The 16,446-nt window shown below is 38.7% G+C and overlaps 1 protein-coding gene across 2 annotated transcripts in view; it reads right to left on the bottom strand.

Annotated features, from left to right (window-relative positions):
• The window catches only part of ARHGEF3 (Rho guanine nucleotide exchange factor 3), a 128,163-nt gene extending 119,960 nt beyond the window's left edge, over positions 1 to 8,203 (bottom strand). The window contains exons 1-2 of one of the 2 annotated variants that reach the window (XM_084292617.1): positions 8,076 to 8,178; positions 7,201 to 7,255 (exon numbers count right to left, since the gene is read on the bottom strand). The gene's annotated coding sequence lies outside the window, so the exon portion shown is untranslated. Of the gene's footprint in view, positions 1 to 7,200; positions 7,256 to 8,075 lie in introns of both variants that reach the window. The other variant, XM_084292618.1, reaches the window with a different exon arrangement.
• Between the last annotated feature and the right edge of the window lie 8,243 nt (positions 8,204 to 16,446).

Below are 16,446 nucleotides of genomic sequence, written 5' to 3'. Positions count from 1 at the left end.
ACGGTGTCAAAAGCCTTGCTGAAGTTAAGGTAGACCGCAGCCATGGCCTTTCCCTCATCCACCCAGAGCGTCACTTTGCCATAGAAGGAGATCAGGTTCGTCAAGCAGGACCTGCCTTTCATAAACCCATGCTGACTGGGCCTGATCGCCTGGTTGCCCTGCAAGTGCTGCATGATGACACCTTTCAAGATAATCTGCTCCATGAGCTTTCCTGGCACTGAGGTCAAACTGACAGGCCTATAGTTCCCTGGGTCTACCCTCCAGCCCTTCTTGTAGATGGGCGTTATGTTTGCTAGCTGCCAGTCCACTGGGACCTCCCCTGATAGCCAGGACTAAATGATGGAAAGTGGCCTGGCCAGCTCCTCTGCCAGTTCTCTCAGTACCCTTGGGTGGATCCCATCTGGCCCCATCCAAGTGCTGTAGCAGGTCACCAACCAGTTCTTCATGGATAGTGAGGGCCACATCCTGCTCCCCATCCCCTTCCACCAGTTCAGGGTACTGGGTATCCAGAGAGCAACTGGTTTTGCTGCTGAAGACTGAGGCAAAGAAGGCATTTAAAATTTAGCATAGCTACTCTTCTGTGACTATGCCAGGCTACCAGAAGGAAGCATGCACTCACAAATTCTCTTAGGAGCTATGGCCACAGGGGAAAAAAAAAAAAAAAAAGGAAAGAAAAAAAAAAAAGGCGTTCGCCTTTCATTTAAAACACCAGCTTTGATGGACTGATGCATTTGCAGTCCATCTGCCTCATAGTAGATTCTTAGGAGCCATAATTGCAGAAAAAAGCCTAGTAGCAGTGAGCCATTGGCTCAAGAACTGAAGAGTATTATATTTTTACATTTATATTTAGATTTTATTCTGGAAGTTTTGCATTTTCCTTATATGGCCAAAAAGGATCTAGTACAGCACAACACTTAATCCTTCAGACACCTACACAGATCACCATTTCAGGACCATTTGAGCAGAAAAGATGAAAAGATTCAAAAAAGGAGTTGAAGCCCCCTCACCCCATGGGCTCAAAGCCACCTTTAATTTCTATCTAGCAAAATGAGGAAAATATTAGCCAATCTTTCTAATCCCGTCCCCCTACACAGAAACTTTTTTTTTTCTTTTTTTGCTTTTGTTACAAAGTATATCTGTGACCACCATCAAAAGTCTTTTTGCCTTTCCTTTCATTCCCTACTTGTATCTCTGGACAAGTAAGAAACTACAGAAGTGACAGTTAAAAAATTAAAGTATCATTCCACTGCTATTCACAACAGTTAAAGTAAAACTAACCAAAGTATTCTGATAAAATATATTCCCACAGCTCCTCACCTTCACTAAAATACTTCGCATTGTTGACATTGTATTTAGTAATACTTGGCTGAGAAAAACTCTGAAGAAAGTTTTACTGATACCTAAGACTTCTCAGTGCAGAAACAGTAATTATTCCTTTTAAATAAAAAGGTGGCAGTAAAAACACTACAGTAATGTGTGTGTACCACAAAGAAACATCAGGAGTGTTACACACAGTCACTCTCTCAAGCAGGAGTCTCTATACTCACAAAGCCTAAACAAGAGATTACTAATTAGCAAAAATGTATCATAACATCTTTAATTTTAAAGAGCTGATGTTCCAATTCCTTACAAGCTGTGCAGAAGTCTAATTTCCAGTAACAAGCACATTTACTCTTGCATTGTTTTCTGTGAAGTCATATTTCCAGGTACATATTATGACATCTTGATAGCACTCAGCTGCTATCCAGGAAGCTGCCTTAGGCAAATAGCTTGTTAAAAGGCAAAATTAAACTTTAAAATTAACTTCATTTTTTAATTGCTTAACAACAAGAACCAAAACAATCTTTTATCCAAATTGTTTTTCTGATGTTCTCAGATACTGCAATTGCCAAACATCTTTGTACCACTAATGCGTACTTCAGTAAAATCAGTGAGAACTCAAGAAGCACTTAAAGAGTATTTCTCCTGATTACAACTCCAAGTAGCAGGCAATGCTGAGAACCTTCACATTGCATAACCACTTCAGACCGAGCCTGGCATACCGTAAAGTTTCTTTAACACACACTATGGTTATTTCAAGTAAATTTTGACTTCAGTGAATGCATTATATGTCAGTACTTACCATCTTTAAGTCATTCAAAAATGCATGTGATGCACTGAAGAATGAGGTTTTGAAGGTCCTTTTTAAATACATATATTTGAAAAGGTTTTCATTACTCTCCTTGAGACATTTCATTAAATACTGTTCTCTTCAGAAGAACAGATAAGTTATTATCTAAGTACTTTATATGAGTGCTATAAGTACTTTATATAGTACTTTATATAAGACCCACAGCAAGTATCAAGCTTGGCTCCTTCGCCCTTATATACCCACCTGCTATAGGCACAGAGGTGGTCTAACCAGTCTTACACAAAAGGTAATGTTTACTTTGGAAATAGCATGAATATTATATTTATTCTCAGCACAAAGTAGATGAAAGGTAAAAGGCAACAGTCACGCAAATACAAATTCATATCAGGCTGAAGCCAGAGCACTGACATGGAATAGCGCTCTATGCTGGAGAAATATAACCTTCTGTGAGACACTGTTTTCTAGCCTTTTATTTTACCAATGTTTAGCTCTTTTCCCCAAAACAAGCCAAAAGTAAAGAAAAACAACCAATTATGTTACAAGTCATCTCCAATCACCTTCAAGGAAAGCACATAGAGAAATACACCATAATTCGGACTACTGGTTTAATTTGTTCTGCATATCAGCAGATTTTGTAACAGTGTCTTTCAGTGGGATAAAGAATAGAAGAGCAAGGACTCACCTGCACTGCCTGATCTGCAAAGCTATCAGGAGCTTTGAGTCTTTTAGTAGTTTCAATTGAGAAAATTTAGCAGCACAGGGGGAAAAAGGGAACATTTGGGGCTCTGTTGTCACTTCTAGGGATGGTAGCTGATTGCTGTATCAATAAAGAAAAGGAATTATTTAGTGTTGCAGTGCTTAGTGTCTTAGTAACACACAGCCAAACCTCTCTTATATGATTAGGAAAAAGCTAACATTAGGAAATGCTAGAAGATACTTGAGCAGAACTTTTTACATAGAGTGCTTAAAATGCAGAAGGTGCACACAAAGTTAGAAGTACTGTTTAGAAGAATACCCCACAACACTAAGTGCTGTATGCTAGTCAACAAACATATCAAGGAATTATGTGCCAGTGATATGTGACAGTAATTACTTATGTCATTCTGAGATAAATCTGTTTTGCTCTGGACCAAAAGATCCAGATGTTCCTAATATTTCAAGTACCTGGCTTCAGCACCAGACAGTAAACAAAACAACATATCCATCCCATCAGCGTGCAAGAATAATTCTCCAGTGCTAACCATTTACCACTTTACACTTTTCCCCCCTTCCAAGTTTTTTTTTCTTTTCAATAAAGCAAACAAAACAATACAGTAATCATAATCCAGCTTCTATTGCAGATTTATCACTAGCCTTTAGCCGGTTTGCAAAGAAAAAAGGAGCAAAAAGTTACACTGATTTTGTTCATACACTCTAATTTCAAATACAAATCCAACTACTTTTACGCTAAACATACTGCTTTGTGTTTTGCAGTTGACACTATGAAGCAAAACAATGTTGAAAAGTTATTTACAAAGATAAGGAGTATTTATGTTCCCAATTGAGTGACTCATACAGCTAGCAATTTCTTAGATTAATTTAACTCTATCCACCTCAAACTTCTGAATTTGATAGCAAGCACTGTGCAAAGCTAAACAAATTTCAGGGACAATTTCTTAAATTAAATATATATATATATATATATATATAAGATAGATAGATATATATATATATCTGAAATTTGCATTTAAGTAAAGTATTTTTCATGCTAATTACAGGTGCAAAAAAAAAAAAAAGGAAAAATCTAGTAATCTAGTATAATCTAGCAGTAGTCTAGTATAAAAGTAATGCAACTTCTGCTACTTTTTCACATTCTTCTCTTCCTTTCAGTATATTTCAGTTTCCATCAATTAAATAAAAAAAAAAATAATCATTGAAAATAAATTAAAACTAAGAAAAACCCTACAACTGCTGAAAAAAGCACAACCCATTTTCCCCTTTATCAAAACTATAATCACCAGGGAACTAGCACGTTCAAAAATCTATCTGCCTGGAACGGGCATCAGATTTTATCCTTGACATTAAAATTATCATCCATTCAGCCTATTATCTTAATAATCATGTTTATTTAATTCAAAATTACTACACAGTTTCATGTCTTTGAAGTTTGTCAAGTTGTTTCTGCATTTATTTTACCAGACTTAATAGACTTGAATGGCTGACAGAAGCTGTATTGTTCTAAAATTACCTTCTCTGTCTTTAGAAGCTTTTCATCTGCAATTGCTAAGCACACCTGGAATCCAAACCTACCTGGGAGAGCTTGCAAGATTCTCTCTCCAAAGAGCAATCAACTTGCTTGAAATAATTTGTTCTAGGATATTCATTATTTACCTGTGGAACATCAACAAAAAGCTAATTTTGACAGTAACTGTTTTGGTAGGCGAAGTATTTCAAGGCTCATACTCAGACAAGAACTTTGCCATCTACAAGGTGATAGCAGGTTTAGGATACAGCCATCAGAGCCTGCATCACACAAATGTGGCAGCTTTTGGTGCTGGACTGCAATTCATGTATGCCTCTTACCTCTCCCAGCTACAGAGTATCTGGATCCATCAGGTAAGGCCATGTACTAGAAAAAGCTGTCAGCCACCCCCCAAAACTCGCACTGTCCAAATAGTTGTGCTTTGCCATCTTCTCCAAAACAAAGGTGATAGTCAAGACAGAATCTTCTGGGAGAACACTACCTGGACACACTGTAATATTTAAAATTAAATAAATAGGATTCCTGATACAGCGCACATAGTGCAATGGGCATACTCTTCTAGTTATAATCTTAAAAATTTATCTCAGAAAAGTGCAGAAGTGTTTAAAATAAATAGAAGTACAGCTTTCATTAGTTCAACAACTAAAATGTTTGAGAGATGATACCAGCACAGCAGCTGTTCTTGCTCTACAGAAACCACACAAGATAACACCTGCCAACTTTCTAAGTTTATGCAAGCTTCAGTGGTATAAAAGCCGATAAACCTTTCTGAATACAAGTTGTACCACACACTGTGTACCACACCTACAGCGTGACAAGGAGAACTGCAACACTGTGAGGATAGTTAATCCTAGGTAGAAAGCAAAATCAGTAACAGTATAGGGCACCTTTCTATTCCCATGAAGTTAAGCAGTAGCCTGTATGGAACACAAAGCACCTTGAAGCAGCTCACAGACCTCTGATTGCATGCTTAGTCAGCTTTGGAATCCTTAGGCTACTCATCAAGTGTGCGATAAACAAATATGCATGTACCTGTGTTTAGATATTAACAACCTGATCCACTAGCATACTAACCGCTTGTTTTCATGGCTGGGTTCTATACAGGGTTGAGCACCTGATAACTGATCTCTGCTGACATTTCTATAATTGTCAGCAAATTGCTTCATGTTCAACCCTGGTTGATGGTAGATGGGAAAACTTTTTTTTTTGCTTGTTTTTACACCCTCTGTAGTAAATTTGGGGGTTGAAGCTGCCACAGCTCCATGCTATATAGCTATTTATTTCAGAACAGCAGCTATTATAATCCTTAAAAAAGCATGGTGTTTGTCTACCACAGGTTACTGCAGTATATTTAGTGAGTTCTGTATTTTCCAGTCACTTACCTACTACAATAGTTCTACATGCTTTTAGAGATTTGTGCAAGACCACAGCCACTTGTTTATTTCAAATATCATACAACTTGGACAACACACCCTTACAAGCTGAGAGGCACAATTTAGTAAAGAATCAAAGGGACTTACAGGACACAGAAAATATTAGATATATGGAGATAACATTTTCCTAGTTAATAAGTATAAATGCAAACACCAAATTTTCAAGACTTTCTTTGTACAGCAAGCTCAAGTATTTTCATGTTTCCACCTTTTATTTCAATGTAGTACTGCTCTGCTCAGGCTTTTGCAAGTTATTAAGTACTTGAATACCTTCTAAAAGTACAAAACCTATCTACAAAACCTAGGTAACCTTGCAATGCTTAAAACACTGAAGACATACGAATAACATTCTAGCATACACAGAATTTAAGGGATTAGGTTAATTGTCTTTAACATCTAAAGGAACAGATTTAACAGATAAAATGTTAAATGAGAAAACACATCTCCCGTATCAATATTAAGAATTACAGACAAACTCCTGAACAGGAGCAGGTATCGCTCGCTTCAATTCCCAAACAGGAAAACGAAACAGATTTTTTATTTAAGGACACATGGTCTGACTGGGCACTTTCTGGAAACAACTCCACACAATACACCTCCAGATCATGCACACAGAAGACTCCCACAGCTTGGAATCTCTCCAGAACAACTGTCTGCACAAAAGCAGTCCTGGGAAGAAGAACTGCACTATTCAAAGCAGAGCAGAGGACCAAGAAATGTGCAGGGAATGATACTGAATGTTACAACATCTCTGTGGGTCACAAGGCCTTGTCACACTGCTAACTGATTGGCATGATTATGACAGGAAATTAAAAGGGATTGCTGTTCAAAACAGTATTTTGTTTAGTAAAATGGGTAATAAATATTTACTGAACAGCTAAGAAGTTGTATGTATAAACATTTTAGACAGAAAAGCTAAATCCACAACCTGATGAGCCAAAGATAATCCTGTGCACTCTCTCACTTCACGTATCCTGGGGCAGCTGCTTCACACACTCCCTCACCTCCAAAACCCTCTATTCTGCAGCAAATGCCTTAACTCTGTTTCCAAAAGCCATGGCTTCTCCTGCATTGAATTCAAGTTCTGTACAAATACAGAGCCCATCTCGCAACTTGTTGTAGTCAGACTTCTGTACACACTGCAGAAACGGGTATTTAACTGAATTAATCCAGTAACAAACGGTTGGGGATGGAGTTTTCTCTACCCTTTCACTAGAAAGAAGCAAGACACATGAGGTACTAAAGGACTAGATTTATATTTAAATCTGATAAGTGTATGTATGCAAACACTGACAAGATATGCATCAGCATTTACACACATGTGCAGGATCTAAGAGCTGTGAAAAAAAATAAAGGAATCAGTTAGCAAAGCTAGATTTCTCCTGAGAACGTACCATGTTCCTTGGGGAACCACACGCTCTGGTCAGCAGGACAGGCAAAACGTGAGCACTGTGACACGAGAGGTAGGCAGGAACCACCTCAGGGCGCTATCACCAACACAGCCCTCCAAGCCCTCCTCTGTCCCCCCTCAGCTAGGTACCCGTGCCCTCTCAGGGGATGCTGCCCCCCCCCTCGCCACGTACTCCAAATCTGCCGTAGCCGCAGGCAAGGTGCCGTTTTTTCTCTCGTTCTGTCGCCTACGGACCCCGACAACCTCCTTCCGCTGAGCTGGGCTGAAGGCTGGGCTGGAAACCGACGAGGAGCGGAGCCCCCTGCTAGGGGCTGGGGCCGAGAGCTGAGGGAATGACTCGCTTGTAACAGCGGCTGCGCTTCTCAAAGGAGGCGAGAGACACCTGGGACTCTGCCCCTTCCTCCTGGGAGCTTTCCTTTTGGACTGACGCTCGTGTAACCGGCCCTAAACGAGTAACGAAAACCTTTGAAGAACTAAGTACAGCTAAAACGGGTGCTGAGCCCCCGGGAGGTAGCGGCCCGAGCGCCCGCCGCCTCCAACGGCCGCTGCCGCTCCTCGCCCCGCTGCCGCCCCCTCAGGGACCCTCACGGGCCTCCGGGCGGCCGCGGGTCCCTCAGGCCCCGCCCGCCCCAGCCCGCCGGTGAGGGACTCCTCCGTCTCCCCGGGGGACCGCTAAGAGCAGCAGCGAGGAGGGCATGAGGAGATTGAGGAGGCGGCGAAGCGTCCCAGTCCCCCCACGGGCACAACCCAACCTCTGTGACCAGCCCCAGAGCCCTGACAGGCAGCAGCCGCCTCCCCGCCCGGCCCCAACCAGAGCGCGGACACACGGGGACAGCACCCCACACCACTGCACCTCACCGGGCACCCTTGGGCTCCTTCTCGGCTCCCAGAGCTGCTTGACCCGGTGGCAGCCCCAGCTGCAAGGCGCCGGCGGCTGTTAGGGAGGAGACGCCAAAGCCCCCCGGAGCTCGGCTCGGCTCCCCGCCTTCCCCCCGGCCCAGCCGCTTCTCGTTTGTGCGCCCCTCCCTTCCGCTCCTCCCCGCGGTGGCCGCCTCAGCAGCCGCCTAGGCCCGGGGCTTCGCCCCCCTCAGCCCTCTGCCGCCTGCCGGGCCAGGTTCTGGGGCAGGCCCGAGCGAGCAAGGGGCGCTGCTGGGCCGGGTTTGGGAGTGCGGCATCCACCGCCCCCTCGGGGCTCCGAACGCTCCGGAGGCAGAGCGACCAAAAAAGGCGAGCTGGAGCAGCTCCGCGCCGAGAACCGCCGGCAAGGGACCGGGATTAGGTCCCGGCAGCCCGGGAGAGGAGGAGACACCTAATTTGCAGATGTAAATGGAGGGGGTCTGATTCGGAGGAAAGGAGTATCGAATAAAATACAAATCCCAAAATAGGGTAAGAATGCATATAAAGATAGAAACAACCAGGTAATGGCCTCTTTACATCAGGGACTACCTTTCTGCTCTGTGTTTGTACTCTGCCTGGTAAAGTTGCTTTGAATGACAAGACTCTATAGGCACTACTTCAGTATAACAGTAAATAATAAATAGTGGCAATTACATAACTTAGTTGTGCCAGGAGAGGTTTAGTTTGGAAATGATAAGACATTTCTTCTCAGAAAGAGCAGTCAGGCATTGGGGCAGATTCCCCAGGGAGGTGGTGGCATCACCTGGGGCTTTTCAAGGAAAGGCTGGACCTGGTGCTTAGGGACATGGTTTATTGGGGGACAGTGGTGGTAGGGGGACGGTTGGACCAGATCACCTTGGAGGTCTTTTCCAACCTTAATGATTCTGTAATTCTATGATTAAGACATACAAATTAAAATGAAATGTAGATGCTAGATCTTTATCAGCACCAGTATTGCCAATGTAAAGCAGCCAATGGAAAAAAACGATATATATATGATACGATATATATATATATATATATATTTATATATACGAGATATATATATATATATTTATTTATATATATATATATATATAAAATGTGGTGAGCTTATATATATATATAAGCTCACCACATTTTGTAGCCCAGAGGCACCTGAAATATTTTAGAGTAATTAATTGGGTCGAACTATGGTTAAGTTTTCCATTTTGAACTTAACCTTCTGCAGTGAGAGTTAATCTTTCAGTTGTTTTGAATAGCTGAGACTAGAAACGTAGTGTAAGGCTAGTTATGTGGAATAACTATACGTATAAGGAACTATGAAATACACTTTTGAAACTACAGACAATTCAAGTGGAAAACAGCCATGAAGGTAACTGAGTATTCTCTAACAAAATGTCACTGACAAATATTTTGATACTTCTTAACACAGGCTATTTTATTATTTTTGTTACTTGTTAGAGAAATTTAGTGCATCTTTTAAATAAATGACTGAACTTAATTTCTCCTTTACAAAGACAAATAAATAGACAAAAAACCCCACAGCCATTATGAGATAAACTACACATAGCTCATGTTGACTCAGCTTTGTAAGACCAGTGTCTGAGTGTCAGAGCTAATTCTATGCCTATTTTCTATGCTACCATCAGCCAGTTAAAAGAATTATTCTTTGCAATTCCTTATTTTTTTTCTCACTCGTAAAGCAGCAATTCACATAAACTAGTCAGGTATATGGGGACCTGGCACTTCTCTATGCCCATGGCATCATTAATTACCCAGGGAATTATGTTTTAATCAACTTATCAATTTATGTTATGGGCAACACCTGGCCTCCCAGCAGTATCAACGCGATCAGGGGAATGGAGCAATCTCTAAGGCTGCTGAGGTCAGGTGGTCTGTGATGGGTTCCTGAAACACAGCCTTCATCATGGTAGATGCCAAGAAAACTAGAAAGCAAACATCCCATCCCTACTTTGGTAGTGCCCGTTACAAAAACCGCACTGTAATGGGCAGTGCATGCATGTCTACTTTTTATTCAGGACTTACCATTCCTGTAAAGGAAGGAGATAGTTTTATAGCTCTATTTGGTATTCATCCTCAGGAAATGGGAAGAGATGCTATGTTCAGAGACCTTTAGCTTCTAGTCTATCTTATCTGTCCTCAAAATTTCCACTTTGAGGACACAATGAGTGAAGGATTGGCTAATGTAAATTCTATAATTGTGTTACATAGTGGAACCTACTCAGTCAGATCAGCTGAAAAATGCTGTATAGAGAGATTTAGCACTTTTTAGTAGTTACTCATATTTTTTTTATTATTATTTTTTAAGATGATGAGTTCTATAATACAACTCACAGTTGTTGGTTTAATCTTTTTAAATCTTAATGAATGTGAATTTTTCTTTATTATGCAAAATCCAAACTGTGTTAAATGTCACTTATCACTGAAATGAATTATCACTTCAGTCCAAAACATTATTCTAAAATACAGCAATATTTATCAGTTATACTTAAAAATAATCTCTGTTTTTAACAAGCCAATTTAAGGAATTTTCAGATAAGTGTATTTCTCAGGTATAAATGCAGACTAAGCAAAGACAGTTGAGTGTAGAAATGAGAATCCTGCTCTGCTTTCCTGATTCACTGTAACTATTATTCTCACTCCACCCTCAGTAGGTGTGCATTGTCCAACTATTATCCTGCAAAGACATGGTGGTTTCCTTCCTAACACCTAAATCACACCTTGGCACATTTGCCAAAGCTGCAACAGAGAGTAGATGGTTTCCTTTCTGCTGATGACTAACAACTTTTATGAGAATGTTCCTTGTATCAAGCATTACTAAAGACAAGGAGGCCTACCGCTAATTCTCACTTCTCATTATTTTGAAATTGGGATGATGTAACTGACAGCAATGAAATCACTCTTGATTTTCATCAAAATGATAGAGTTATTTCTGCAAACCAGGCTTGCATCAAGCAATATCCTTCTGGAAGAAGAGTACCAAGGATTGTTTTCAGTGGCTGAAACAGGCCCCTGCAGAATCCGTTTTAGGTCAAAAGGCTGTCCCTAAATCACCCCTCAGAAGCCTCTGTGTGTTATTGTAGAGGAAATAAAACCCACAGATGTGGGGCAGAGGTAGGCAATCTCTTCCTTCTCTTCCTCTTGCAGTTCCTGCTGTACCTCTCCTGTGCAGCCCTCTGGTTCCCACCATGCTCCATCAGCAGATGACTTGCTGCACAGCAGGCACAGAACTTGGCTAGGGCATCAAACAATGCCCTGTTGACTGCTTTAACACGTGGATTATTGCAAAATGGCAGAAGCTGCAATATTTCTAGCCAAATACAGTGACTTACTGCAGGCTGTTGAAAGAAGCAGCATTATGGCTCAACATTAAGACATTGATTCCTTTATTCTGTCTTCAGCTGACACCAGCCTCACCTGTTCTGATGCAGATCTATTTTCTGTCTAGTTACTATCTATTTCTCACGTAAAATGAAGATAATACTTGCTTATGGCATTTGCATCCCTAGCTGTGCACTTGTGAGGATAAAATAAATCTATCCTGTGACACACCAAAAAACTCCTCTGATGTGTCCCACGCATATTCTTAGTATCTGATTTCATAATCAGACACACTGAAACTGGATGAGTCATCCGAGAAATTTACCACTATTAAAAAGGGGTGCAATCACAGCATTCATAAAAGGTGTATCAAGAAAATTCTACTGAAAAAGATTTTTGTATCGTGAATACTGTTCAGCACTTTGCAGTGTACATTACTTTCAACACCCAGGAGCTAGCTGCGGTGAAAATGTGGTGGGCTGTCTGTAGCTGTCCAGATGTAAAATCTTGTTGGGGTCTTTTTCCTTGAAGCAGAATTTTCTTTTGTGTCAATGTAGCAAATTTTCAAGTCTTTTCACTAGATGTTTAATTTACCTTTTTGCTTTTCCAGGTATCCAGTCTTTTGACAAATGTAGCCCTCAGTAACTGGATTAGAAATAAATGTTCACTGCCGTGAAAGGAGTGACTTGTATTTTTATTTTTTAATCTGTATTTTTAAGGGACTGACAAAAGTAATAAAGAACAACCCATCTGCAGTTGTTTGTTATAGCCCTTATTCCAGCAAAAGCCTCAAAGGTTGCTTTATCCCAAGATGGGAATAACACTATCACTCTCCAAGGCCCTCTGTATAATTGCATTCTATTAGTAAGAGAAGTTAAGTTCTCCAGGAAATTATATTATGATTATTAATAGTCAAATACTTTTGGTTGAATAGAATCTCATCATAAACGCGGGTCGCTATTATAGGAGTTAAGAGCAAGCTGAGTGAACAATTTGATGTTGGTTTACAGTCAAAGGGTTAATACACAACTTGCAGAGGGAGAGTGCACGTTATACTGCTTACAAATAAGTGATACCACAGGTGCATTACTTCCCCTGTGGAGAAAAACCATGAATTTTACAATATTAGGCAATAAATCTACCTGACTTGTATAATCAACAAGACTGTCTCTCTTCAAACAGACCTTTTTAGTGCAGTGACTAAGTAGTTAGAATTCCAGGTAAGGCAGCAGCAGCAGCCCAATGGGACAACATTCAGTGTGTTCAATCTCGCTACTTCAATCCTCCATCTATTGTCAAGGCCTGTCAACCTACCAGCAGGGCCTGGAAAAAAGGGTAGTGGGATTTCTGTGAAAAATCAGTCTTGAATGTTACATGTCCATACCATTGAAACGAAGTCTTAATATTAACATCTGGAGAATGTTCTTCATCAATTTCTTCTTGCAGTTGTTTATAATTAGACGTAAACACATATATATTTTCATTTTCACATTAATGTTTTCAAACTCCCAGCTGTCCCAAAGTGTCTGCACTGGAATAAAATACCCAAATCTCACAGAACTGAGCTTTTAGCATTGAGAATTTAATTTTCTGGTCATTTAGCTACCATTTGATAGTAAGGAAAGAATATTTCCCCTTCCTTGCTTTTTGTGAACAGTAAGACAATTCCTGCTATTTCAATGGACTGCTATAAATATGGAATCACTGTCAACAGCGTAGCTGCCCATAAAAGTTAACATTATAGGTAGATCAGACTTCATTAAATCTGTTCTAACAGAATAAAGAGTGAAATTATATTCAGTTATAAATGATATAAACTGACCTTTTTTTTTTTTTTTTTTTTAATGGATCTGGGAAACAGCAACAGATAATGCTAGTAAGAAAAATAATTTATAGCAGACTGAGGGAAAAATTCCTTGAGCTGATCAATAGCACAGCTTTTAACTTCTGACCTTTTAGAAATAATTCAGGTCTGACCATTTATAATTCGAATGCACACGTTGTGTGCAATGCACCATAACTCAAATAACAAAAGATTTAGTTTTTATTTCTGTGGGAGATTTCACTATCAAGTCACCACCATCTTTAAATGTTTTTAAATGTAAAATAAAAGAAAAAAGAGAAGTTACTTATATTTCTTGAGATGTATTAATCCATATGCACATCTCCATATCAATGAATGTCTTTCCACATCCTCAACGTGGAAGAATTTTGGCCAACAGCTCCCATACATCAGAAAGCATTCTGAGGGTTCTTATGTTTTAAGCTGAAGACATAAAAACTGAAGCAGTGCCTTCTTTCCATTTTGCTTCAAACACAAATTCCCATGTATACAGGACTCCAAGCATTTAGATCATAGTGAGATTAGGACTGTAGAATATGAATAATACACCTTGAATAATCCTTGTTCAGATACAGACAAGTAACTTTATAATTCAAAAAAGAATGTAACTATTATTATACTTATTGACACTTCAGAATGTCTTTGATTTATATACGAGCAGAATTAAGAATTTGGAGACCCAGAGAAGATGAGAGCTAAAACATTTTTAAACACCATCCTGTAAATCCAAAAATAAAAACCAGTTCAACACAGCTAATGTATATGCAACCTGAACGGAAAGTAAGCAGTTCAATTCTTTAATATCAGTTTTACAGACTCATTACAGATTTTTCTTGTCTTTAAGTTTGATTGTGCTAGGCCAAGAGCCCATTATAAAAACCTTCATTTACCTGATCAACATACGGAATATGAGTGGTTTCAGGGCTTATCCCTGAAAATACAGTTTGCACAATTCATTGACTGGAACAGTTCTTTGAAATCCATTCAGATGGGAAGAGAAAAAGAAAAGTACATAAATCTTAGGTAATTATCTTCTTTGACAAAATTAACTCAATTCAGTTCATTATAGCTTTGTAGTTGATGTGGATAGGTTTCACTTGACATGCAGAACCATGTACTGCCAGAAGACCTTCGAGGACATAGTGAAAATAATTATATGAATTCATATTCAGGCAGTTTTATTAAAAAAAAAAACAAAAAACAAAAAACAACAGGCCCAGTCTACCCAATACAGAACTTTTAGACAATTACTGCTTCTTAACGTTGATTAACTGTATTAAACACTCTTACAGCTGTAAAGTCTTACAGTTCTATACAGACTATATTAAACACCTATCAAAATATCTGTTTCACTTCTAGACATGTAGTGTGAATAGTGGTTAGTCTGTTTATTTGCATGATGTGCATAATTGGATAAAACAACTGCTAAGTCAAGCTAAGTCTGTTACTAAGAAAATCCAAATGAAAGAAAATGAACAAAAAATATTTTATTCTGAGATTTACCTCCTAAATTATAGTATCATAAAATTTAATTTCTCCAAATATCAACTACATTCTATTTTCAACAGTTGTTGTGTTTATGTACAGGGAAAAATTATGACAATAACTATTTATCAAAGTATTGAACGTAGTTATGTCTTGAACCTTTAGCTTGTCAATTTTTTTTCCACCCTCACAAAAAAGACATTTTGAAACACCCAATGTTCACACATTCAGGTCTAGTGGTAATTAAGGGGATTCTTTCACCATTAATATTGTTTACTAATGCTTGAAAATTAGTAGTAAGCTAAGCTCTAATATGTGTATTAACATATTTGTTCAAAAAAATGTTTACAAGGATTTTTGCTGTTATTCACATTGGAGAGAAAATACAGAATTCTTGCAAATTCAGTACTATGTCCTTCTAGTATGTCAACATACATAATATTTTTCTGATTTTATAAAATACTGCGTCTTTGTAAAAAATTATTGCTAAATCTGATCAAGTATTGATTTTTTTTTTTCAATTCTATGTATGTGTATATATATATTTTTTTAAGCAGGGGCTTGTTCTACCATCAATTTTCAGTTAAGTATATTCTTTCTTCCAAGGTCATATAATATACTGTTTCTACCTTAATCTAAAAAGGAATTCTTTTTTCCCCACCTACAACAATTTCATTGGCCTCTACATAGACCCTTTATAATTACAAAACAATTAAGATTTGCAGGATTGTACAGCAAATTTTGAAGAAACATAAGGAAAAACATTAGTAACAACTGATCCTTTGTGCAATTGCTTTTGTCCATTTTCAAAAGTGAATTGAAAATAATTCAATTAACACTGAATTTAAAAGAACCACAGAATCTTCCCAATCTTTAGCCTAGCATAAAATAACAGTATGCTAAGCTAAGACTTTCCACAGGGGACAGCAGCATTACCATTACTATTCAATTGCTAAGAAATTGGCTCCTCCTTATGTATTGCAGCTTTGGCACTTCTGTGCACAGCACCTCTTCAGCACACATTATCTGTAACTTGTCTGCATTTATTTCATCAATCCAAACACTTTATCTGGTAAAACCACAAAAATTGCACTGAATCAAGATCTTTGACAAATGGATTTAGTGAAGGAGTATTTACCTCTACATTATTCTGCCTAGGTTGACCTAGGTTTTTTTTTTTTTTTTTTTTTTTTTTTTTTTTAACTTCAAAGAATGAAAAAACATTAAATATTTTGCTTTCAGCACAGCATATGAAAACGTAACTGAAGGTGCAGATGACTGAATATGTACTTAAAGCCACCTAACTTACTTGGATGTGAGTTTGAAGTTTTCCAGTTAGTGCTCTTTCAAATTCAGAAAAAAAGGAACAGTAGGATTAATGGACAAGACCCTACAAATCTGACACACTGTGATGTTAAGTCATCATGGTATAATTCAATGTTAGGTTCAAATAATTGTTACATTTTATCCATTATAGTACCTTTCTTACTACATCTGTGATAGTAATTTCACAAGTCTTCTGGTTGGATCTTCAAACAATTAAATATAAACTGATGGCAAAACATACAATACTGGAGCTTCAAAGCTACTCAGCCAAAAATCACTTCTTCAGTAGTTCTATCTCATGCTACTACAAGAAGTAAAAGAACGTAAGAGTTCATGAGGTCTTATTCTCATATA

This window comes from Netta rufina (assembly GCF_964035555.1).
Source record: "Netta rufina genome assembly, chromosome: 10".
Lineage (NCBI taxonomy): Eukaryota > Metazoa > Chordata > Aves > Anseriformes > Anatidae > Netta > Netta rufina.
The sequence above is the reverse complement of the archived record's forward strand: the minus strand, read 5'-3'. Positions and strand labels throughout refer to the sequence as shown.